Source organism: Macaca nemestrina, chromosome 7 (genome assembly GCF_043159975.1).
Source record: "Macaca nemestrina isolate mMacNem1 chromosome 7, mMacNem.hap1, whole genome shotgun sequence".
NCBI classification, from domain to species: Eukaryota; Metazoa; Chordata; class Mammalia; order Primates; family Cercopithecidae; genus Macaca; species Macaca nemestrina.
In genome coordinates this window covers 20504320-20528467 of record NC_092131.1, presented here as the reverse complement: position 1 = coordinate 20528467, position 24148 = coordinate 20504320, and the positions used below count along the sequence as shown (strand labels likewise).

Here is a 24148-nt window from a genome sequence, read left to right as displayed (position 1 = left end):
ATGAATTTACTGAGGTCAAAATATTCTATACACAGGCATTGATGGATGTAGGGCACTAATGGAAGAAAATAAAGGTTCCAGTAACTGAAGCACAAAAATATAATCACGAGTAAAATATTTGGGTGTTCCACCATTTGACATCAAGTAAAATGAAATCATAAACTCACCTATGAACATATATAATACTTCTTTAGTGATTCATTAATCGTCTGACTCCTTGACCTTTTCCTCAACTTTCCAATTTCCCCATTCCATTTGGATGATACCACTTTTGGACCTTTGCCTAATGCTGCATTCTATGCTGTTGAAAATTGGTGAAACTTTCCAAATCTGACTATTCTTTATTTCACAGATTAATGCTTATTCTTCTCTATTAGCTTATATATAATTTAATGGCAAGAAATATGTCTTGTACATATTTGTATAACTCCATCTGCTCATTCCAGAACATAGCAGAGTTCCTGCCTCATAGAAACTGTCCAACAAGTGTTTGTTGATATGAGCTCTCAGGAAAAATTAGAACAACGTAAGGCTAATCTCCTGATTCCTTACATTCAGTTGGAGAGTGGACCAAGAATTCCTGTGTTGAATTAAAAAACATTCAACTCACCTTCTCCATCCTGTATCTTGTACTGTTGTTTTTCTATTGGAATAAGAGTAGAAACTTTGAGGAAATGAAACATTCTGATAACTCTCTCAGTGCTTGGCACACAGACATCATCCTAAATGTTTCCTTATTGAATAATTGACCTTTGCCATGAAAAGGGGTCTGTACCTTTCTACCTGGAACTCTTCCCTCCTTTACTGATTATTAACGCCTTTTCTAAGGGACTCACAATATCCAAACATTATATTCAGTACATTTTCTTGCTTCTCTTCTTTTCTTTTCCTTTCCTCTCCTTTCCTTTCCTCACCTTTTTCTTTATTTCCTTTCCTTCCTTCCTGCCTTCCTTTCTTTCTTTCTTTCTTTCTCTTTTTCTTTCCTCCTCTCTCTCTTTCTCTTTCTTTCCTTCTTTCTTTCTTTCTTTGTTTTTATCTTCTTTCCTTCCTTCCTTCCTTTTCCTTCCTTCCTTCCTTCCTTTTCTCCTTTCTTTCTTCCTTCCTTCCTTCTTTCTTTCTTTCTTTTTTCTGTTTAGCTCTTTCTTTCCCCTTTAATGCTTAAAGTTATATATTTTGCTCACTAAACTTCATTATTTCACCACTTTAAAAATGGGGAAACCAAATTTTCTTTAGGGATAACTTCTACTTCAAATCAGTTGGCTCCAAAAGCCAACATAGGGTTACACATTTGAAGTCATGACAGGCCCTTGACAGCTGGACATCAGATAAATGAGAAGGTCAGAACTGCAACACAAAAATCAGCATTAATAGAGAGCATACGCAGAAGGATCCTCCCACAGCACGTCTTGTTGAAATGATAAATGTGGAAAAATAATTTAAGAAATAGCATGTAGGGCCATTTTAAAACTGAAACCAAGAATAGAATCAACCACTTCGTGTCTCTGAAATGTAAAGTAGAAGCAAAAAAGGTTGCAAGTTTCTGGATGTTTGGTTACCTGCTAATTGGATCACCTGATAGTTGTCTTACCTGAATCCACCATCTTTCCACACACAACAGTGGGTGCACAGACATCAACACATTGGTAATCTTTCCAACCCAGACAGGGTCACCAGTTTAGGTAATTAGCCCTACAGCCTGCCGCAGGCCCTGTTGCCTAAATGCCATGCACAGAGGAAGAGGGATGCACACAGGAATGAGACAAGAGCATGGCTCACAGATGGCTCCCCTGGAGGAAGGAAGGAAGTCAATAACATGTACAGTTGATTTCCATGCTCTTTGACTAATAGTATTGAAGAAAACTTCACTTAAACTACCTATTGGGTATCATGCTGATTACTTGGGCGACAAAAGTATCTGTACACTAAACCTCCTCCGTGACATGCAAGTTACCCATGTAACAAATCTGCACGTGTACCTCTTGACCCTAAAATAAAGAAAAAAAGATTTCCCAATTCATCTTTTTAAGTAAAAATATTTCAAACAGACTTACTAGCTTTATAAACATAACTTCATCTTTCTTAATAACCACCACATATTTTAATGAATGTTTTTAGTTGTTATATGTGACTTTTCCTATCAAAAGTCAGAGATGACTAATGTATATGATAAGGTTGAAACTGATAACATGTTAGGTTATTGACCGAGTATGTTCTGTAGCTTACACAGGTATGTAAATATACAAGACAATGGCTGATTTTTACAAATAAAAAACTTGCTTTTTTCTGTTGAATAATGATTTCCCTAAAGACCAAAAAATCTATTGATTATTCAAAGCTAAGTTTATTAGATTTGTTGCAGTAATGGATAACACAACCTCAATAAGGTCAAGGAGAAATAATGAGAGAGAATATTTTATGGAAAGGCCCAGACTGGGTCATTTTAAGGTGGGTTTTGCAAGACAGAGTTTATACCATAGTAGCTTTGGGTTGATGAGAACAGGACTATGAGGATCTGGAAGGAAGTTCTGATGAGCAAACTATTAGTCTTGACACGTAAGCTATTTTAGTTGGCTGTTAGTATTACTTTCCAAGAGCAAGGATCTTCCAGGAACTACGTTACTGCTGCTTGTTCTCAGTGTTGTTTAATATTAAGGACCAAGAAATATGCCTGATTGCAAGATTATTTAACATAAGGACAAGACAGGATACCAATTTGAATCTTTTTTCTCTTTTATTTCTTCCTTTTCCACTCCCTCCCTCCTTCCTTCTTTGCTTGTCTGCTTTCAAAACTGAATCAAGGCAGCCTGCAATGAATGGCCAGCGGCAGTAAAACTGAAAACCATGTAGTCAAACAGACAATTCATAAATAAAAGAGGAAAAAGAAGCTCTATTAAAATTGTCATGGCCAGAGCTATCCATGAGCATCCTGAAAGTTCTCACAAAGAAGGAAATAAGATCTCCACAGAGTAAAAATTACCTATACAAGGAACAGATTCGTTTCATTAATACAAAGAAACAGTTTCCTGGCCCTTAGCTTTGTGGAACAAAACCTGCTAGAGAGAAACGAAGATTTTAAAAACATGTGGAAGGCTTTATCTTACCCTGTTATATTGAAACCTCAGGTGTTCCTGATAACTCAGTTAAAAATAGAATATGAGAGGATGTAAGTGTGCTATAATGACGACATCTTTATATGACATCCTTGAGTGGGGATCTGATTTCTGACCTTACCCTTTTCACTGGCCCAAAACATTACAGAAAACCCTAGGTCTCCGGTTTGGGGCTTTTCCAACCAGAGAATTTGCTTTCTCCACAAAGGCTGCCTAACCTACCAACTCAGGAATACCTTTTTGGCATTAGTGGCATTATTTGGCATTATTCTTTGGCGTAGAATTATTGTTCTCAGTTTTTCACTCCCTTGTAGTATTATCCATCCACATCCTTGCCATGGGCTCAGAATAGACAGAAAATGTTTCCCTAGCTGCTGACCTTTGACTTGGCCACTCAACTTGTTTTAGATAGTGGGATATTAGTACAATTGAAATGTGATTTGAAGTGCACATGCAGGATTGGACTTGTCTTCTTGCATTTTTACCATAGCCATGATAGAAAGTTCCTGAGTTGCCTACTAGTTACACGACAAGAGAATCTGACCTCAATCAGTGGCCCCCAGTTTAAGTTTAGTGGAACCAGATCAGTTTAGCCAAACTCTAACTGGCCCAAAGATGTGTGAGCACACATTAATTCTGTGTTTCCAGCCACTGAGTTGAGGAGTGGGGGTGGGGATGGCTGCACAATAGTACTGTGGCAATGACTAACTTCTACAGCCTCCCCGAGGCATTTCAGAGCCTAGTCCTTCATGCATATCATGACTGTTCTACCTTAGTAATTAATGAGTCAGAATTGTTATTTTTAGCAATCTGAAAACCTGGCTCAGACCTTAGTGGTCTGGCCTACCTCAGTGAATTTTTAGTTGTCTCCCTCCAAACTCATTGATATAATACTCCTGAATGCATTGGCCAATGACTCATCAAATTTCTGCTGATGGCTACAACAGAGAGAAAGATTATTTGAGAAATTGCCCAAGCCTCGCCCTAAGGTCTAGAAATATCTGTAGGCTTCTATTGTTCCTGAGTTCACTGACATTCAGCATACCACACACACACACACACACAAATGCACACACTTTAGTACAATTTTTCTTGTGCCTTAAATAACACTGCTCTAGGATCTGCTTACCTTTCCCTGGAATGGGGGTGGAGAATGTTGAATGCCTGCCACATGAAAGGTGGGCGAGGTAGGGAGGGAGTAGAATTGATACTGTGGCTCTTAGAGCAGTCACAGAGGCAGCCAGTCTCCCGGGAGAGAAGAGTGATGCTTTGCTCTTTTTGTTGCTTCTGGGTGAAAAGGGAAAAGCTGAGGCTCATCCAAATACTTCCCTCTCAAATTCAACTAATGCGAGTTAAATTTGCCTTTCCCCATCCTCATACACCATCAGGAATCATGTCTGATTTTCCCACCACCACCAACCCCTGAAAGTGATGCTTATTTAAACCAAATTCCACATAAAATAAAAATAATCTCAGAATTGGTAGGTGGGAGGACAGATGTTGCTCAACCCTGTAATTTGGCCAACCTTGAAATTTGGCAGTGTCTTTTGATAGATGTGTGCCTGGGTTCTGTCTTCCCCCGGGGACATCCCAGGCAATAGTCTCACACCGGTGCCAAACCCATTACCCAGAGAAGCAATCGGCTTATCTTCCACCTCTGGCAACATTTATTCTTTTTAAAATTTATTTGGATAGGCTTGATTTTGGCTTATTACTAATAATCTTAGTTTGCATTTTGATTAATATTTAAGCTCCTTCAAATCCTTTTGGAAAAGGCTGAGGGCTAAAACTTAAATAAACAATGGGATATTCTCAGACTTCAAAGAAGCGTTACCTTAAGGGAACTAGTCAGGCTGTGGAATGCTGAGCCTCTTTCTGCCTAGTCCTAATTAGCTTTGGGATCTGGCAAACCTCTGCAATCCAAATGCATTCAGCAGAGTCTCTGGCATGCTTTCTCAACTACCCTCACGTCTGGGCTCACTACATCCTTGGATCATCATCTAAAGAAAACATTTCCTTCTGTTCTTGTCAAGTTCTGCCTGGGGAATATCAGTCCTTCTCATCCACCTTCCCATCTTTCCTTTGAGTTGTGATAAAAATAAGTGAGGTGGTTTACTCTTTCTTTCCCCAAGTGTAAGACCTTCAGGCTAATGATTTTGACCTTTAAGAGAAGCAATAGAGAAACAACACCATCAAAACATTGAGGAATAAGAGCTCTGACTGCAAGTCTCTCCTCTGAGAGTTACTCGTATAGACCTTGAATAGGAATAGGGAGAAGACTTACCAATTTACAAGAAAAACCAAGTAAGATAACTCTCCATTGCCCACCATGGGTCAGCACTAGGCCTGCCCTGTGGAAGTAGAACTTTTCACAGATGGAGGAAAACAATCCTGTCAGTGAAGAAAAAAAAAGAGCTGGAGAAGGCTGTTCATTCTTTATCTTCCCCATCACACCTTTGCTTCTGCTCTCCTTGGGATGTCAACCATTCTAAGCCTTTGCTAGCTGTAAAGCAGGTAGATGAGGGGTCAGAAAATCATATCCCATGGGCCAAATGCAGCTCCCACCTTTTTTTTGTAAATGAAGTTTTATTGGAGCAAGCTACACTCATTCGTTAATGCACTGTCTATGTCTGCTTTCATATAGCAATGGCAGAGTTGAGTAGTTGAAACAGACACTGTATAGTCTGCAAAGACTAAAATATTTACTATCTAATCTTTATAGAAAAATTTTGTTGACAGAGGAAAGGACAAAGATGAAAGGAAGCCCAAGATAAACCTGGTTTCAAAACGCAATATAATTTCAGTTCTGATTCCTCTGGCCAGGATCATTCTTTTCCATATTTGCAGACATGGAGCACAATTCTCTCAAGAATTACACTCAGAAATCAACATAGCCCCAATTGATAATAGATATTGCCAGCAAGACATGCATTTTCTAAGAAAAGTTCCCCATGGAAATTATTTTCCAACGAGTATAAAGAAGGCCAGGATATAGCATAATTTCCATCATGCCTAAACCCATATTCTCTCTCTCTCTCTCTCTCTCTCTCTCTCTCTCTCTCTCTTTAACTTCTCTGCAGGTTCCTAGGCTGAAATTAAGTCCTCAGCTACTTACTGAAAAGGACTCCCCAAAGCATCCTTTATGAGATTGCACACTATGATGCAAAGGCTCTTCTAAACCCTCACAGAGAAAACACAACCACAAAAGGCCTTGGCAAGTAGATAAGAATAAAATCAATTCATATCCCTCTGTAAGATATGTGTTCTTTAGAGAGAATTAAAAACCTGTTGGGATGCTTGTCCACACTGCCTGCTTGTAAAGCATATTCAATTATTCATTTTATTCACCTGACTGACCACTTAAAAACTATGTAGTCAGTGCTTCAGCAATAATTTTATTTCTAAGTGTTCCACCTGGTTATTTTTCTGTGTGTGCACACTATTAATTAATGACTATGGAGAAGTCCATAAATTTCAGCATTCAGTAGCAGTGGTGCTTGAATCTATTACCCATGAAAGCCAGCATCCACAGTCACTGAGTAGGCACAAAGAGATAAGTATTGATTTTATTTTTGAGTTTTAATTTCTTCTTATTGAATCTGAATGAGTGAACTGCATTTAAACAGCCCTCACAGTGCAGTGAAGCAGGGTGTGATACACACAGTCATTGCTCCACGGGACAGGCCTAGCCTACCTGCTCACATTCTGAAGGCTTTGTGTGTATCACTGATGGACATGATAAACCATTTGAGGCTCTTAAAAAATGCAGCCAAATCCTCTCTAGGCATTAGTGTCTTATTAAAACGGGACAAGGGAATTATCGACCTCCTGTGTTCAAAACCTAAGGCTCCAATAAAACTACTGATGTGCTTGCATTTGGTTGATTTAGCTTCCCTGAGTGTCATGGAGATGGTATTAATGAGAGAGCACAATATCTCCAGTGTGGCCCTGTGCTTCTTTGATGCAACCTACAATTGATATGGACAGGAGACAGGGAAACACTGGGTAGAAGCTGGTGGTTCCCCAGCAAAGGCCCCACCCTCGAGGCTGGAGACCCATGGCCCTAAATGGGGGCAGGCATTCCTGTGTTTGCGCCCAAAAAGTTGCCCGTTGACCTGCCATGCCCACTATCGTGTACCCATATAAACCCCAAACCCCAGGCTCTAGAAGCGACAGGCAGATGAGCAGATGAGGAGACAAGGAGATAAGCCAAGGAATGGTGGAAAGATGCAGCAGAGAAAGAGAGAGGGGGAGGAATGTCCGAATGCAGAGAGCAGTTCAGCAACTGGACAGCCAGGCTCCAGGGGAATGTCATCTTTCCACTCCTTCCCCCCAGGGGCGCCCCATCCATCCTGCTGAGAGCCACCTCCACCACTCAATAACCGCTCCTCCCACCCCCGCCCCACATACATCCTTTAAGTCTATGTGTGATCCAAATCTTGTGGGACGCTGGACAACAGCTCAGGATACAGGAAGCTGTCACACTGGTTCTCTGCCCTTGCAGAAAGGCAGAGGTCCAGTGAGCTGGTTAACACTCAAACTGTCCACAGATGGCAGGGCTAAAAGGCACACTGTAACACATACTCACTTGGGCTCCTGCATGTGTCTATCTGCATGCTCCCCCTCCCATCAGGGGTTTAAGCAGTGGCAGCAACTGAACAGGCGAGCGACACTCCTGTCCCACATCCTGCCAGGGGGATCAGGGAATCTCCCATTTCACAGTGCTTTAGGATAAGGCAGGAATTTGATGTGCCTCTGTGCTCCATCTGTTTCATGAAGATGAGAAAACCCAGACCACCAACCTGTCTAGACCAAAATCCACATAGAGAAGTTAAAGGAAAATCTCTACTTCTTTTAAGAAAAGCCAATGCTTTTAGCTACTATAAATTCTTTGTGTCAGATACAGAGAAATGTTTTAAAAAGTAGAATGGTTAGAAAGAAAACTCTTATATTATGATGCCTGAGACTTAATAAAATATCTGAAATCATTTTATTGAACAAATATTACTATAGTGCTTATTATACGCTGATGTGTGATGTAGGCAATTAATGAAAATTAATGAGTTTAAACCTCATAGCAATAAGCAGATCAGGTACTACTCTCATTACCTGGAGAGTTGTTCTAGATTTGTTTATTAGTTTATTTTCAAAAGAGTTCCCAAAAATCTACCCACATCCACTCATACAAACTTTCTGGGAGTTATTTCCTAGAAATCTGCATTTTTTGAAGCTCCCCAAGAGATTCTGATGCAGCCAGATGGGTGTTGAGAAATCACTGAAGTTTGACACCTTTAGAGAATTGTTGCATAGCTTATTGCTGCTTTCAAATGAATCGAACTTCTACAGTTTTTTCCCCCAATTATGACCTCAGTTCCACATCTGTAAAATGAGTGTCTTCTAACCATATGGAACCTCAAATGTTCAATCTCTAAGGAAAGGGACTGGTGTCAACTTGGGAACACATTTCCTGGGAAGAGCAGCAGGACTGGAGCTTGCCCTGAGTGTGGGTTTTGAGGAATGAGATAGTCGTGAAAGGAAGAGACATAAAAAAGACTTTTTAAAAAATCATCTTTTATTTGTTTTTTAGACAAGGCGTCCCTCTGTTGCCCAGGCTGGAGTGCAGTGGCGTGATCCCAGCTCACTGCAACCTCCACCTGCTCGGCTTAAGTGATCCTTTACCTCAGCTTCCCGAGTAGCTGGGACTACAGGTGCGTGCCACCATGCCTGGGTAACTTTTTAAAATTTTTGTAGAGACGAGGTCTCACCATGTTGCCCAGGCTGGTCTCAAACTCCTGAATTCAAGTGATCCTCTTGCCTCGGCCTCTGAAAGCACTAGGATATAGGAGTAAACCACCATGCCCGGCCAAGAGAAGACATTTTTAATAACTCATTTTACTGCTCCAAAATTGGAACTTTTAAAGATGAATTAATATATACATCTACACACTCACACTCAGAGATACGTGAGGACTCCATTCTGTCAGCTAGCTTATTTGGCTTCTTTGTTCACTCGGGGAACCAAAATGTTGGCAGAAAGTACCATTTGGGATCTATCCTACCCTTATGTGTACCCACAAAAATAGTTTAAAGAGCTCTTTGAGATAAAATTGTTTAAAATCAACGGAATGTGTGCTGTAGCAGGGTTAAATTTTTTACAAATAAAATTACTTGTGGTATACCCGTAGCTGTGACAGCTATACGGCAGCATTTTGCAGCAGAAATCATGAAGACTTTAGAGTCCAATACTTAGAAAAACTACTTTACATCTCCAAGCCTCAGTTTTTCTCATCTGCAAAATAAAAATAATACCTCAGGAAGATTGTAAACTGCCTTAAAAACAGATAGGGGTTCAGATGTATTATTCTGTATTTGATTTCAGAAGTCAAATTCATTACCTTTTCTGGGATGACCATGGATTTTCATATTCTTCACTATTTGGTAGTCACCTATGCTTGCCACTCCTGTTTGGACTGAAATGGCCCTTCATATGAAGATGTGTCCAGTTATTCATTTGAAAGGTATGTTTTATCTCAGACAATTGTCCAAATTTGCCACTTAATATTTGTTTGCAATATCTTTTATGTACTGAAACTAATTATATCAACACATAGCCCATATGTGATTTCATCCATTACTTGGGATTCTTCTGATTCCTAATCAGAATAAGTGTTTATCTGTGTTTTTCAAGTTGTGTGGTGCTTTCATATTTGGTTAAGACACTGATCCATTTAATAGGTATCATGACCATCTTTAACTGGGAGCCTTTGATATTGTTCAGCTGCCCAGAGTTGGATCTGAGTGTATGTATCTTCCAATTTACTCTCTGAATTTTCATTGCTCATAAAGATGTATAAACATTTAGCTTCTTTGTGTGCCCATGAAGTAGCTATGGGCTGGGAAGGTACCAGAAGGAGTCATTGGTAAAGGCATGACTGGAAGTAGTGTTTCAAAAGGCAGAGGCAGTATGAAGAGAAAGTGAGAAATGAGGGAGTATTATTCTCCAAGACCTTATCCTTTGCTATATCTGACTATTTGTATACCCCCACATTTATATGTTGAAACCTATTTTAGTCTGTTCGCATGCTGCTAATAAAGACATACTTGAGACTGGGTCATTTATAAAGGAAAGAGATTTATTGGACTCACAGTTCCACATGGCTGGAGAGGCCTCACAATCATGGCAACATGGCGGCAGGCAAGAGAGTTTGTGCAGGGGAACTGACCTTCATAAAACCATCAGATTTCTTGAAGCTTATTCACTATCAGGAGAACAGCACAAGAAAAACCTATCCCTGTGATTCAATTACCTCCCACCGGGTCTCTCCCACGACACACGGGGATTATTACAATTCAAGGTGAGATTTGGGTGGGGACACAGAGCCAAATCATATCAAAACCTAATCACCCATGTATTTGTATTAAGAGGTAATAAAGACATATTCGAGACTGAGTAATTTATAAAGGAAAGAGGTTTATTGGACTCACAGTTCCACATGGCTGGAGAGGCCTCACAATCATGGCAACATGGCGGCAGGCAAGAGAGTTCGTGCAGGGAAACTGACCTTCATAAAACCATCAGATCTCCTGAGGCTTATTCACTATCAGGAGACCAGTACCTTTGGGAATTAATTTGGTCACGAGGGCAGAGCCCTCATGAATGGGATGACTGCCCTTATAAAAGAAGTTCCAGAGAGATGCCTTGCCTTGTTCCACCGTGTGAGAACATGCAACAAAGGTGTCAACTTGAACTGAAAAGTGGGTCTCCACCAGACATTGACACTGCTGATACCTTGACTTGGACTTCCCTGCTCCAGGGAAATGTAATACATTTCTCCTGTTTACAAGCTACGCAGTTTATGTTATTTTGCCAGAGCTGCCTTCATGGACGAAGACACTCTTAATATGATAAAAAGAAGAGCCTCAAAGTCAAGTAAAAGGGAGACACAGAAGGGAGGTCTCAGAAAGGTGGCAGAAGTTGAGCTAGACCTGGCTGATAAGTAGGGCCTACGTAAATGTCAAAGATGGCCGGTGCTCTGGAATTTGAACAGAGTAGGCCAGATTAAAGAAATCCACATAAGATGCTCTATTTAAAAATGTAAGTAGGCATATGTTTTGACCAGATGTTAAGCTGGGGCTTTCAAAGATAAAATCAAGTTTATCACTGAAAACACTAATATAATTTTCATTCTTCTGATTAAATTGGACTTGAAATCAATAATTTGCATTTTAAAACAATATTTCTATTAGACATTCATGTTGTATTTTTATTAGCCTGTACCACATTTTAGTAGGTATTTTCAGTTGTTTTTAAAACAATTAGGACTAGTGCTGTGAACACTACTAGTATATTTGAAATAATAATGGGTAAACTTTCAAATGCTTTTTTCCTTTGAAAATACATCAAAGTTATATTCTAGGTTTATAGTAGCTAGATTTCAGTAAAACTAAAATACATTGTTACAACGCAGACTAAAGTACATGTATTTCTATACCTGTTTTATATCGATAACTGTTTCCTTGGCACTATGGGAGAATACAAAAGTAGTAACATAGACTGATGGATACCACAAGCACACGGTCTAATAGAAAGCAGGGGTGAAAAAGTCTGGTGAACTAGGCTAAGCCAGGATGAACACAATAAATAGGATAATAATACATCACCCATGTAGTACAGACTGCAAGTTGCATGGACATGGACATTTGGAACTGAGGACAAAAGTACAACATATTAAGACAAACTTAACATGGGAAAATCACTAAGTTGGTATTAGGTTCAAATATGGCAATACCCACCACAGCACTTTATACACAGTGAGGTAAGATTCAAATCTGACACAGAAACAGCTTCTTGTCCACTAGGACACAAGGAATTAGAATGCCTTCAATAGAGCCCTATCTTTGCTCCTTCTTCACCCATTCAGTGCCTGTTGTTATATGTAATTTATTTTTTTCTAAGGACCCATTCTATCTTCCACAAAATTGGCACATTTCTATTACTAATTAAAACTCACTGAAAAATGAATGTATTTCAAATTTTATATTAGTTGACAAAAAGCTCATAGATATGAATGTTATCATTGACCCCATGCAGACGCTGGGAGGATGAATGTGAGAAATGTGATGAAATACTCAAGTTCTTCATAAACTGGAAAATGCTTTCTTTTTCATAAACTGGAAATTATCTCCTTTTTTTCTCACTTCCTTTTAAAAAATTTATTTCACCAAAATACTGCCTAGAAAAAAAATATTGCTTTTGAGTTTTCTAATGGCCTTTATTATTAAGGGGCTGCTAAAAAGCTAGGAAATGAGAAGATATAATAATTATGCAATCATAAGCTTTATAGTGATTGTTATTTGAAGAAGTCTGAAGATCACTCTCTTATTCCCTTATTAAGAGTCTGTCTCAAATCAAACCCGCAGCAAAAGCGAGAATTAAGGGAAGAAAATAATTTAGGCTCAGAATAGGCATGCTTGTATGCACACATCTCTCTCGGAACCAATGAGCCTGAGTGCATTTCCATTTAAGAATTGGAGGATGCATTTGATTTCAGTTCACTCTTCCCTGCCACTCTAAATGAGAAATTGAAATGAATGCCTATGCAATTTTTACAATTTTGGAAATAGTTGCATTTGGGCAGCAAGTTTCTTGTCATTTCCCTATTAATGCCAATTTCTGAGGTAAACCATCCCATAATATTTTTAACAGGTCAATGGCTAGAGTAATAGAGAAATTTCAATATATCAGTTTTGATTTCATATTTGAAGTGGGGGAGCTGAATGTCTTTCCAGCAATTTAAATTTTCTAACAAAACCTACTGATACGTAAAATTCCCATTTGACAGTTCTCTTTTTTCCAGGAAAAAATATATTTTAATATTTTAGTTCCATTTATTTATAATTATAATTTCATGTCCCAAGGAATTATGTTCAATGTTCCTTTAAAGTTTTTCTCTGTATCTTTTATAACTATTTTTCAGGTACAGCTAATGTTGTATGGTGCAGATGCTAAGACAGCCACTTAATCACAGAGATTCATGGAGAAAAAGTAGAGGACAAATGTATAGATTTTGATTTTTTCATATACTCTTCTGAGTAAAGTGAGAAAAGTCTTGGTAAAGGAAATGTTAACCATTTGGGACACGTCCTTACATTAATACAAATTAGTAGTTGCTGACTTGGTTTTCCTTGCCTGAAAGAAAATAAAAATGAGTCCAACACCACGAAACCCCAGAAATGAAACTGAGTAAACTGAAAAGAGATTTCATAGTGATAAAATGCAAATTATGCTTTGGTCTCCAGTTCTCTTTAAAAAACAATTTTGGAGGCATAGGAAGGAGCAAATAGCAGGAAGAAGATGAAAAGTCCTTGGAAGTACTCATCACACAAAAGAAAGTACAATTTTCACATACACTTTTGAACCCGCAAGATTAAGCCATTCTGTATAGAAGAATGTTTCAAAGTCCAGGCTCAGGAACAAAGGAAACATGAAGTCAGATTTCAACTTTTCTGCTTACAAGTAACTTGGGCAAGTTCCTTCATCCCACCAGCGACAGGTTAGTAAATTGTAGATGAGGATAATAATAGGAATAGTAATAATTCGATCACGTGTGAGGTTTTTAAGGACCATGGTAAAAGAAAACATATGACATGCCTCTCACAGATCCTGACTCTAGTAAGTGTTTAAAAGTTGTTGATCGGTTGCATTGTACCCATTCCCCTTTTTGGTAACACAATCCCTCTTCCTTTGGGGGCACCCTGCCTCATCAGTAACCCTGTGGGTCAACTAGAAATGACTTCACTCCTCTGGCTCCAAGTGTGAGGGTTTGAACGAAGGTTAGCCAGTCAGCCTACTTCCCAGGTTGATTGTTCGAATGATCAGTGAAGAGGCTCTCTTTCTCATCTGGGTCCTGAGTGCCAAAGGTCAACAAACCTCAAGTTTCCAGAGGCTACTTTCCCACATTATGGAGAGGGCCTTCCAACCCACCCATGGAAGAATGAAGCAGAGAATAGAGACTGCTCTGAGAAAACCAGTAAGCCAGTTTTAATGGAATCCCGTTTCATACCTTGAACTTCCTAGGTACTTGAGATGGTAAATTCTCTGTTGTTTAAGCTAACTTAAATTAGGTCCTTGTCATTAGCAGTCCATACTCATTCCTTACCAGTTTTTACAGTTAGCTTAATGCAAGAAATTCATGGGATTTTAGAATGCCAAAAATGAGTCAAATCCCTAAGCTACTATTAATATACGGTAGCAAGGCTGGGTGCGGTGGCTCACACCTGTAATCGCAGCACTTTGGGAGACCTAGGCAGGTGGATCACCTGAGGTTAGGAGTTTGAGACCCGACTGGCCAACATGGTGAATCCCTGACTCTACCAAAAATACAAAAAATTAGCCAGGCGTGGTGGCACACACATGTAATCCCAGCTACTTGGGAGGCTAAGGCAGGAGAATTGCTTGAACCTGGGAGGCAGAGGTTGCAGTGAGCCGACATCATGCCATTGCACTCCAGCACGACTCTGTCTCAAAAAAAAAAAAAAAAAATACATACATACATACATATATATATATATGATAGCAGACTGGAAGAGGCTTGGTTGGAAGGTTGCTTATATCTGCCATATACTTGATGTCTTGAATTAAAATGGTTTTCTTCATGTGCTGAAATTAGCTTAAAAAGAAAACCTTTCAAATAGAAAGATTGTCACACTTACAATAGCTCTAGACTGCCTTTATTATCATAGGCTTGGGTACTCCAGGGATAATTTTCACTAATCCCTCACATTAACTCTTGACTTGCCCTTCAAGCACAACAATAACACATGTATTTTGTTTATGATACTTTCTATGTTTTCCTTCTTTGAAAAAAAATTACATATTTTTAAGGAATTTTCTATTGCTTCTAAAGGCTCTCACATCAGAGGAGTCTCCACGTGTCTGACAAACTTAAGGAATTGTATTCGTCCATTTGACTGCTATTACAAAATACCACAAACTGGGCAGATTACAAACCACAGAAATGTATTTCTCACAGTTCTGGAGGCTGAGGAGTCTAAGATCAAGGCACCAGCAGATTTGGTGTTTGGCAAGGACCTGTTTCCTGGTGTATACAGGGAGCCTTCTTACCATGTCCTCACATAGTACAAGGGGCAACGGAGCTCCATTAGGCCTCTTTTAATAGGTTGGTACAAAAGTAATTGTAGTTTTTGCCATTTAAAAGTAATGGGCAAAACCCACGATTACTTTTGCACTATCCTGACATAAAGGCACTCATCCCACTTGTAAGAGTAGAGCCCTCATGACCTAAAACCTGTCAAAGGCCCTACCTCCAAATACTATAACATGGGTTAGTAGGTTTCAACATATAAGTTTGAGGGGGAAACAGACATTTAGACTATAGTATTCTATCCCTGTAAAATCAAATATATGTTGTGATTCCAAAATACAGTGATAGGGCAGATATGGGATAGATATTCCCATTCCAAGAGGGAATAGAAGAAAGCAATAATAAGCCTAAAACCTAATACTGCAAAGGATATTACATTTTGAGCATAATCTTTGTCTCAATGTCCTGCCTTCCAGACACACTGGGGCAGGTTGGGTCCAAATCTCCCCTATGTGTTTGTTGGGCATAGCCCACACCACATGTCTCATAGGATGGATTCAGATGCCTGTGGTTCTCCTAGGCTGGAAGTGCAAGCTGATATTTTTATCATTCTGGGGTCTTGGGGAAGCCCCACCCCAACAACTCCATTAGGCATTGCCCTCTTTGCAGTGGTTCCACTGTTATAGCAGCCCTTTGCCTGGGTTCTGTGTCCAAGGCTCAGGGGTTCCATCCTTCAAATTCCAGGTGGAGGTGGCCACACCCCATGGCTCAGGCACTCTGTGTGGTGATAGCAGAGATGGCACCATGGGGTTTACAGTTTGTGCCCTCTGGTGTGGTGATCACCCCAGCCCAAACTGCATCTGGTCCCACTGGAGCCATATCTGAGGTGGCCAATGAGTACTATACCAGAATTTGGAGAGTGCAGCTTTGAAATCTGTGCATCCTCCAGGCTCTTGTAGTCTGGCCCACACTAAGAGGGGCAGTCCCAATTATCTCTGAAATTTATTTGGAAATATTATTTCATTGTCTTAGAGAAAAAGTCCTGGTTTCTGTTTAGATGTCAGATCAAGCTAATCTCTATCAAAAGGTCCCTCGGGAACAACCTTGTTCTCTCCCAAACAAGCTTTCTCTTTTCTGTCAATATGGACAACTGAGAATTTTCCCATTTTTTAAAAGTTCTATTTTTTTTTTAAAAATCCCAACTTTAAATTTTCTCTCTTCTTGCACTTTACTGTAAGTACTCAAGAAAAGCCAAGCCGCACTTTTAACATTTTGCTTAGAAAATTTTTCAGACAAATATCCTAATTTATTGTTCTAAATTCTACCTTCCACAAAACACTATGACGCAACCATAATTCAAGCAATTTCTTTGCTACTTTGTAATAAGGGTGATGTTTCTCCCATTGTCCAATAACATACTCCTCCTTTCCATCTGAGACCTCAGCAGAGTAGCCCCCTGCCATCCACATTTCTATCAATGTTCTGTTCATAACCTCTTAGGTATTCTCTAAGAATACTGAGGCTTTTCTCCTGAGCCCTTACCAGAATCACCCTTAACAGCCTGTTCATGACAATGGAGGCTTTTGCTAGTATTTGTCTCAAAACTCTTCCAGCCTCTACCTATTGCCCAGTTTCGGAGACACTTTTACATTTTTAGGTATTTGTCACAGCAGAACCCCCGCTCCTTGGTACTAATTTTCTATCTTAGTCCATTTAAGTTGTGATAACGAAATAAGAATACAGAAGAAATAAGTGGCTGGGCACGGTGGCTCATACCTGTAATCCCAGCATTTTGGAAGGCCAAGGAGGAGGGTGGATCACTTGAGGTCAGGAGTTCGAGATCAGCCTGGCCAACATGGTGAAGTCTTGTCTCTCTAAAAATAAAAAATGATAATTAAAAAAAAGCCAAGTGGTGTGGCATGTGCCTCTAATTCCAGCTACTCAGGAGGCTGAGGCAGGAGAATCACTTGAATCTGGGAGGCGGAGGTTGCAGTGAGCCAAGATCCCAAGATCTTCTGCACTCCAGCCTGGGTGACAGAGCGAGACTTCTTCAAGAAATAAACATTAAGAAAACAAATAAGCTATAAACAACAATTTTTTCCTCACAATGCTGGAAGCTGGAGAGTCCATCAAGGCATTGGCAGATTGTCTGGTAAGGACTCACTTCCTGGCTCATAGAATGATGCCTTCTCACTGTGTCCTCACAAGGTAGAAGGGGGCAAGCGAGCTCTCTGGGGTCTCTTAGAAGAATACAAATCCCACTCACCTACCAACATCATCACCTTGGATATTAGGTTTCAATATATGCATTTTAAGACGATAGAAACATTTCCACCATAGCAGGAACCAATTTAATATTTTTTTGTGGAATAAAAAATTATCCGTTCCCACTTATTTCTTTGAAACATTTCGTATGTTCCTAGTTTATGTCACAAGTTATTAAGTGTTATTTAATCATAAAAGGGGGTTTTGTTCACTTTCTTAAATTACATAATTATATTTATCATGATAGCCTTTAAAATGGATTAAAAGTTGTAAGTCCATGAAAATCTGCCCTTTTAAGAACAATGTTTTATTTCCATAATATAATGATTAAATTTTTAAAATAGGATAACAAAGGAGCGAAATGTGACTTGAAACAGGGCTGAGCTGATTTTTATGATGTTAAAAATGAATGAAGAATAGCCTAGTTATTGGAATATAAAATAAATAACATATGTACAGCACATTGAAATTTGTGAAATTACATACTCTCTAGCACCAAGTGTTAGATTACTGTCTTAGTCTAATTTTCATAATCGGTATTTTCAAAATGCAAGATTAAAATGGAATTTTTTATGTGTTTTTGTTTTTTTTCTTTTGCAGTAGTGCTGGTGGCAGAATTATGGCTCAATTTTGTTTCCACTCTGCCTTTTCAATGGTCATGAATTTTATAACTATAACAACAACAACAAAAAAAACCCTAAAGTATCAACACCTGCAAAAGTCACCATCAATTCAAGAGCTGATGAGCTCAGCTTTGGGGATTTCATAGAATAACCCTTTATCCAAAATGTTCCAAGTAAGAACATTACTTGTAATGCCACTGCTGACCTGACAGGAGGCGGAGCTGAGGTAGTAATGTTTACCCACCCATCACAAGTTACTTACTCATTTTTATACACACCTTTTAAAGGCAGAACTTCTGAGATTAAATAAGGATTACAACTCATTGTATATTGTCAGTTTTTAAACTAGGGTTGAGGGAATGTTTGAGGTACAAAGATTTCCCTCTCCTAGTATAACTGAGACATGGCACTAAGGACGGACCTGTCGATTGCACAGTGGTTGAAAGACATCGTTTCTAATTACTATTTCCCAGGTACTCTGATTTTCATCAATAGTGGGACTCAAGTGCATGAGCTGTGGAGGAAAGATTCCATGGACGGGAAGTAGGAGTGGGTAATGGTTTCGGGATGAAACCGTTCCACCTCAGATGATCAGGCATTAGGGCATTAGAGTCTCAATAGAAGCACATAACCTAGATCCCTGGCATGCATAGTTCACAATAGGGTTTGTGCTCCTATGAGAATGTAATGTCACTACTGACCTGACAGGAGGCAGAGTTTAGGAGGTGATGCTTGCCCACCCACCACTCACCTGCTGCTGTGTGGCCCAGATCCTAACAGGCCATGGGCTGGTACTGGTCCACTGCCAGGGGTTGGGGATCCCTGAAGTAGTTCTTAGAAGATTAAATAAGGAAATATGTAAAATGAATATCAAACATAATTTACGATGACTGCTGTTAACCTTATCCTCTTCATGTGGCCTAGGGGTAAAATATGCTTAAACAACCAGTCTAATTTTTAGATATCTGCTTTTGTATTTTTCTTATTCTGGCAGTAATGATGAAAGTCCTGCCCACCTTCCGTATCTATCTACGTCTTGTGTGTCTCAAAAGTAAGTAAGCAAACACCTTCAGAATGTCTAGGCAAATTCTACCTCCGTCTCCATTTCCTTTTTTCACATTGGGAAAAGGGGTTTCAAAGTGCTCTTTCTACAACATCCAGAAGACAAAAAAAAAATTGTATTTCAGACTTCCAAGATGATATTAACTCCAAATACCCTTCACCAAAACGTTCTAAGCAAAAACGAACTGTCAGAATAAGACCTTAAGATGCTTTCTGGCGTCATTATATTGTAAAGTTTATATTATTAATAATATTATATTTTAATGCTCTTAATTAATTTGTATTATTATTTATAGATCTGGGAAAAACACAATTAACAGTTTTAGGTTAAGCTTATTCTTCCTTTCTAGGGAAATTCCTCTTCCTTCATTTTTGGAGTGAAACCACTGAAATTTGAAGTTGTTTATTGCAGTAGATAGTGTTCCCTATGCCAACCTCTACAGCTTCAGGGTAAAGAATTCATACAAATCATATTCAAAAACTGGTCCAAATGACTCCAACAAAATATTTTGTCCACTAGCTAACTCAATAGTGGCCTTATTAGCAGTTGAATAGTGATTGATTGGTTCTGAATATGAAAGACTCCTTGAGACTATTTTATGCTGGTACATAAATAATAGGATGGGCTATATAAAAGTTAAGGGAACAGTTGCCAGAACAGACAAACCTACAATCCCAGTTTGTTAACCCAGTAGTTTATTTCTCCTGTGATCGGCAAATTGGAGTTGAGTTGTTCAAGGATCCAGGCTGAAGGACACTCTATCATTTAAACACATGACTTCCTAGCTCATCCTTGGTGTCTGTATTTCATCAACTGATGTTACTCTTCTCAGCCCAGAAATGACAAACATCACTTTCACCCACATTCCACTGGCATGGACCAGCCATATGGCCCCACCTTGATTGAGCAGAGCTTGGGAAATACAGTGTCTGTTTAGGCAACAACTGTACCCTGTAAAGGAGCATAAACTTACTGAATAATAATTAGCTTTTTTTCTGCCACAAGCAAGTCATGAGTTTGGAACGTGAAGGAGAAAATAAGTTTCAAGTGAGCATGCAGCTGGGCTGGTTTTATTTACTGCCAGTCAAAGACAAAAAGTAGAAGGTGGTCAGATTCTACTGTGTGGACTCACAGTAGTCCACCAGGCAGAAGTAAATGTTTCCATTTCTGCCAAGGGTGGGTGGCATCATCTGTTCTCTCGCTGACTGTAAGGGGGAACTGGTTCACAGGTGGTCAGTTAACCACTGGGTTTATTCCAGACTGTCTAGTGGGCTTCATGAAATCCACACTAACAGTGTAGGAACAAAGATTGGGATACGTTTTCCTACCAGAGGTTATAGAACAACGAATAGGCCATGAACAGAAACTCCAAGATGGCTGCAAACTAAAACTATTCCTTCCGGAAACTATTTTCTAGGATATATAAAAGAAAGTGGTGACATTCCACATTTGTTATAGCCAACTCACAGTCATATGAGACTGCTTACAATTATTACCTTCGTTGTTTTCTTTTCTAGAAAGTATTAGAGCTGGTCATTAAGGCTCACTATGCTTTATTTATTTTCCTAGAAGGCACCATATTATTTTATTCTCTTTTAAATTATTAACCATTCTCTCTGATAGAGCAACTTAAAATATAACTTGCTGGTGAGAAAAATATTTGAAATCAGCTAAGTTCATGCATGCATGCATTCATTAATCCATCACATGTTTAATAAGCACTACTATATGCCAGATACTGCAATACTATTGTGAAAATAAATATGATGATAAAAATAAAACAGTATTTACAGAATCAGTAATATCCAGTGTTTATGAGGGACCAACTCTGTGCTAGATAGTGTGCTAATTGTGTTATAAGCATCATACATTTGATCCTACAACTATCGTGAATCTGCGTAACTAAGAAATCCAGGTTTTAATGAAGCTAAGACACAGATAATCAGAAGAGCAGAACTTGAAGTCACATCTGCATTACTCTGAACCTCATGGTCTTGACCAATAACCAATGAACCCCAATGAGCAAAGAAAGCTTTTATCCAACACTAGCATACTACAAGGAAAGGTGGATACATAAAGAGATAATCAAAATAAATGTTAAAAGCACTCAATTATTAGTTCCATATGTTTAACCACAGATGATTATATTGTGAATGTGATTCAAAACATAATTGGGCTAATTGCCTTGTGTTGTTTGTGCATATGCCCAAATGTGCCCACATTTCCTTTACAACATCTTGTTCACTGATTTGCATATAGTAAGCACTTCAAATAAGTGAATGAAAAAAAGAACTGTTGAGAAAACAAAAGTGAACTAATTCTAATTGAGAAAAATCAGAAAGTGTTTCACAGAGGGAATATTTGGAGGGTTTGAGAGACAAACTACGTTTGTGTTGTTGCAGGGGGTAAGTCACATTTCAAGCAGATCAACAGTTCACCTAAAGCATAACATAATGACATTGCATTGCAGGCTCAGGTGACTGACAAGTAGTCCCATACGGCTGGCTGTTAACAGGAGTATTGGGATATGATGCAAGACTCATGTTAAATACCGATGAGAATACAGTGGTAGAAGGGAAGAAATTAATGGCATAGAAGAAAGGCAGGAGAATTGTTGTTCTTGAGGAGGCTGGAAGGGATGAGATTTAGAACACACATATAAATTGGTCTCAGATAAGATCACTACCAGTTCACTCTAATTGCAACAGGAAAGACAAAGTGTGTGAGTGGAGTCTTGAAGGCGGATAAAGGTGGTGATGTAGGCTTGCATACATTGTTTTCATTGCTTCAATTTTTTTTAGTTAAGTGGAAGGATGGCCAGAGGAAGTCAGAAGTTGTTCTTGATTACTCCTTTTACATTTTTCCAGTCCTTTCACAGGTTTTCAGTTTATTCATTTCTAAGTTTCATTGTCCATTCACTGGGAGCTAGTTTTGCAGGCTGATTTCAGCAACTGATTCACCATCAGGCCTGTTTGGGAAGATTTGCTTGGCCATTCTGGAGAGGCTAGGCTATGCCGTGGAATCAAAATCTCAGAGGCTTAAACCAACACAGTTTATTTCTCATTCTTGTCACACAACCATCGTGTGTTATCAAGGGACCTCTGCTCCTTGTAGTCAGTGAGGTGCCCAGACAGAAGCACTAACTTTTCCCATGCTTCCATATTTGAAGACTAGTAAAAAACAACACGTCTTGTCATCAAGCAGGGACTCTGAAAACTTCTGCCTACAAGTGATACGTATCACTTCTGTTTATATTTTGTTAGCCATAGTTAAGTCAGTCATTGCCCTGCCTGATTTCAACAGGTTGGGCAAGTATAATTTTCTCACCAGATGAGAAAGCCAAATATTTGACAAATAGTAACATAGTTGTCACAATCAGTATTGTAATGGTTAATTTTAGGTGTCAGCTTGACTGGGTTGAGGGATATCTATATGGCCAGTAAAATATTATTTCTGGGCATGTCTGTCAGGATGTTTCCAGGAGGGATGGCATTTGAATGAGTGTGCTAAGTAAGGAAGAACCACCCTTAGGGAAAGTGGGCAGGTGCCGTCCAGTTGGTTGAGAGCCTGGATGAAACAAAAAAGTAGGAAGAAAGATGAATTCATCTCTCTTCTGGAGCTGGGATACACATCTTGCCCTGTCCTTGGACATCAGAACTCCAGGTTCTTTAGCCTTTAGACTCCAGAACTTATACCATTGGCACTCTTCATTTCTCAGGCCTTCTTTCTCGGACTGAAATTTATACAATTGGCTTCCAAGTTCTCAGGCCTTTAGACTTGAACTGAGCTATGCCATCGGCTTCCCTGGTTCTTGAGCTTGTAGACGGCATATCATGGGACTTCTCAGCCTCCATAATCACAGGAGCCAAGTCCCATTATAAATCCCCTCTCTATCTATCTATCTATCTATCTATCTATCTATCTATCTATCTATCTACCTATCTATCTATCTATCATCTATCTATCTCCATTTATCTATCTTTTTGTTTGTTTCTCTTGAGAACCCTGAGTAATACAGGTATCCTCCAGCAATTAAAGTGAGGTAGAAACCGTATGTCTCCTTCTCCAGAACCTCGCTACCAGGTGGCTTAATACAACAAAAGCAAGTTCTCAACCAAATCCTGCCATTTATTAGCAAGCAGGCCCGCAAACTGTCAAAGGACTTTTCCTTATAAATTTGGGAAATTCCCATTATTGGCTTCAGATACTCTGACAAGCAAGTGCCTGGAATAAAAATCTCACTCCAGTACAGGTGCTACAATGTTACAACGTGTCCACTTGAGAAACAGTCAACTCTATTGCTAGAGCAGGCTATTAAGGGAGGCCACTGGAACCATGAAGATCTATACCACAAGTACTGCTCTGAAGGTATTTGGCAGCTGTTCTACTTGAATACTGCAACTTCATTTTCATGCAAGGATGGTGAAACACATATCATCCTAGTCAAAGACATGTCTTTCCCCTCCCTTATGTTTCTCCAGAAAAAATTATTTTTTAAGAGCCCATTGGCTAAAAGTAAACTTTCTTCTACAGATTTCTATAAAGATATTTGTGGTCACACTTAGAATGAGATTCATGATTAGAGTACTTAAAATCTTAAATTCACTTTGGGAGGCCGAGGCCAGGTCAGGAGACTGAGACCATCCTGGCTAACACGTTGAAACCCTGTCTCTACTAAAAATACAAAAAAATTAGCCAGGCATGGTGGCGGGCACCTGTAGTCCCAGCTGCTCTGGAGGCTGAGGCAGGAGAATGGCATGAACCCGGGAGGCGGAGCTTGCAGTGAGCAGAGATCGCGCCACTGCACTCCAGCCTGGGGGACAGAGTAAGACTCTGTCTCAAAAAAAAAAAAAAAAAAAATACTAACTTTACCACCTTCAAGAAGTGCAGTTCACTGAAACACCCCTATATTATCTGACTATATTGAAGTATAAAATACTATATTTAATAGAAAATATAATATTTCACCTTTAAATATTTATA

General features: G+C 39.2%; 1 long non-coding RNA gene across 1 annotated transcript in view; it reads right to left on the bottom strand.

Annotated features, from left to right (window-relative positions):
- Positions 1–17033: 17033 nt before the first annotated feature.
- LOC139364085 (uncharacterized) overlaps positions 17034–24148 on the bottom strand; it is a 101950-nt gene continuing 94835 nt past the window's right edge. Inside the window, exon 3 of the long non-coding RNA XR_011625337.1 lies at positions 17034–17088. This is a non-coding gene — a long non-coding RNA (uncharacterized lncRNA). The remainder of the gene's footprint in view (positions 17089–24148) is intronic.